Source organism: Saccoglossus kowalevskii, chromosome 4 (genome assembly GCF_978046115.1).
Source record: "Saccoglossus kowalevskii chromosome 4, keSacKowa6.1, whole genome shotgun sequence".
Lineage (NCBI taxonomy): Eukaryota > Metazoa > Hemichordata > Enteropneusta > Harrimaniidae > Saccoglossus > Saccoglossus kowalevskii.
Genome location: NC_140644.1, coordinates 3,111,648 through 3,114,547, shown reverse-complemented (window position 1 = coordinate 3,114,547; position 2,900 = coordinate 3,111,648). Strand labels below are relative to the sequence as shown.

General features: G+C 37.3%; 1 long non-coding RNA gene across 1 annotated transcript; it reads right to left on the bottom strand.

Annotated features, from left to right (window-relative positions):
• Window positions 1-1,821: 1,821 nt before the first annotated feature.
• Window positions 1,822-2,688, bottom strand: LOC146746187 (uncharacterized). Its single transcript, XR_014929131.1, has 2 exons — window positions 2,487-2,688; window positions 1,822-1,993 (listed from the first exon to the last, which is right to left on the bottom strand). It is a non-coding gene; the product is annotated as an uncharacterized LOC146746187 (long non-coding RNA).
• Between the last annotated feature and the right edge of the window lie 212 nt (window positions 2,689-2,900).

The window sequence follows — 2,900 nt, the reverse complement described above, 5'->3', positions numbered from 1 at the left end:
ATTCCACACTCCACGACGGTGTCGCAAACATGTTCACCTCTCAGGAAAGCAGCTTGTACCACTTCTGGTAACGAAGTAGACATGTCACAAATGTGCCACAAAATATATCATGCATAATTCCAGTGGCCTGCTGCAAAGAAATATGGCAACATACACTTCAGACAATAAACTTGGAGCAACCAATCTCCCTCCCTTTCCACATGGAGGAACAAGTGCGGGATTATGACAGGTGTAATCAGACAGTCTATCCAAAGGCGACCTGCACGTGAAGAACTGCGAACACTGTCAAACTCATCTTCCAGGTCTTCCAAAGTAAACTGTCCTGTGAGAATCAATGGTTCTAGTAGTGCTGCTGTGACCATCCTCAATTAATCCTCGGAGTTCCTTGGGCCATGCCTTTCCATTGAGCATGTGAACAACGCCATTGAATGCCACACCAAGAATTGCCTCCAGGCCACTATTATTCTTCAGAGTACCAATGCAACCAATAAAAGACATCAGTGTGTGCATACCACCAGGACGCACTACGAGATTATTCCATTTGTCAGGGAAAGACCATTGAATCTGCATCTACCTTGTACAGCTGCATATCGGCAGATACATGAGTGTACGGTACATCATTCTGTTTCATGAAATCTTCAATAAACAAGATTGTTATCACAGTATCAGGATGGGAAGGTGGTGAATCTATCAATGAGCCGAATGCAAATCTTGTTGAATGTCCTGGCTCAGGAACCATCGTGCTAGTAATACCAGTCATGTAACCAGACCATTCAGGTACTGGAGTGTTACCACGAGTGTTAGCAATAACTGTAGTAAACCATTTTATATCAGATTCTAGATGAGTTTTTATAGTCTATGAAGCTGTGTTTATTGATGAATACAAATTGAATTGCTCAGAATTGCTATTTTACATGTGAATTGCCATCTTGGAATTCTGCTAAAGTTGTTCAAGTCCCTTCCTGGCACATGCTCAATACATAATTACTATTTACACACTTTGTATAATAAATATTTTATTGGTGTTTGGTGATATTTATTAAGGAATAATACAAATGACGAAGTCAATATACTTAAAATGGTTAACCCATTAGAGGTGACTGAGGGTCAACCAATCGTCGTCTGTGCCGAGAAACTGGAACTTTGGGGGGGGGTCATAGGAACCCCATCATAGCTGTGTTTATCGCCAGTTTATCATACAGAAACAGAGCAAAATCTGCCACTTTAAACAAATGTAAAGGTTTATTACCTCAATATTGGAAAACTTTACTTCAGCAAAAACTCATTGAATCTTGGCCTTAAATTTAAAAATAAAAAATAAACTCGGCATCTCACAGACTGCATACGCGATCATACAGGAATGCATTGTTGCGCGCGCACTCTGCGAAATGCGTGAGTCTGATCGGCTGTCACAGAATGAGTAGACTAAAAAACAACAGCTACTAATGATTTATTAATAACCTCCAGATCAGCCAAAAATTAAATATAGTCATGAATATATCGCCTTAGCAATCTGATTAAAATCTGATGTAGTGTACGGGCTTTAATTATTTTGGCCATAAACTTATTTTAATTTTTATTATATTTGTTATTAATGCCTTTTTATTTTATTATTTTACTTTGATTTTGTGATTTTTTAAAATTCCGCCCTACCTACATCTGATCCGACGCCTATGTAAATCCCGTTCAAATCTCGCGTAAGTAACAGCCAATCACAGCCCCCCCTTTTATACAGGCTGTCAGTTGCTTACTTTTCAGTGTATACGGGCAAGCTTTCTGTACATTATATTTTGCCCACTTGAATAAACCATTAATAGAAAATTGCTAGTACATTTTTATTTACAGAAGAAATTTTACAATTTTTGTCATTACATTGAATATTTTTTTCACTTCCAACAAATGTGTACACTTCCAGATACATCTTCGCCAGCCAAGGTTCGTTCATTCAGTCAGTCATCGCTTCAATTTTACATCAAACACTGAGCATAATTATCTAGAATGGAAGCAAAAAAATGAGTAAATCGTAATGATTAGAACACTGTTAACAGCTATAGTAAACAATGCAAACTGATTTTAAATTGTATAACGGTCACCGGCCCACGGAATTGACACAGAAAATTGGAGCAAAAAATATTTCTTGATCAATTGCGATGTGTTCCGAATAAAAAATATTTTATTCCAGTCCAAATCAGCTCAATTACTTTAATAAAGAGTTATTGTATAATGTACAAAATGTTGATACAATTTGATGAATATTTACAGCTACGGCTTCAATACCGTAGACGATTTTGGCCCGATCGTCAACAAAACATCACCTGTCTCCAGGGCAAGCGACTGGAAATAGACACCGGTGTTCTGTCGAACCGGTGGAAACAAAACGTCACTCCCAGAATAACTACGCAAAATAACGATCTAAACTCGAACCATTCGAGCCACAATATTAACATAAAAATGACTTTCGTTGCATTTGACAATGATAAACTTACCGAAAAGCCGTGTTATTCTCGGTCGCTAATTATAACGTTGGTATAATCCGCCATTTTATTTGAGTGTGTTTGCTACCTGACTCTGCCCGGTGACGTCATCATGTGCGCTATAGAAGGAGGTCTGTGATTCGTTGACTAAAATCGCCGATAGTGGGTCTCGTTGAAATCTCGTTACATAGGCATCGGATCAGATGTATGTAGGGCGGAATTAAAAAAAAAACACGAAATCAAAATCAAAGTAAAATGATAATAAAATAAAAAGGCATTAATAACAAAAGTAATAAAAAATAAAATTAAAATAAGTTTATAGCCAAAATAATTAAAGCCCGTACACTAAATCAGATTTTAATCAGATTGATCGCCTTAGTAGCCTGTTTGATTCTCATTTGCGGCCATTTTGGATTTATGCAAATG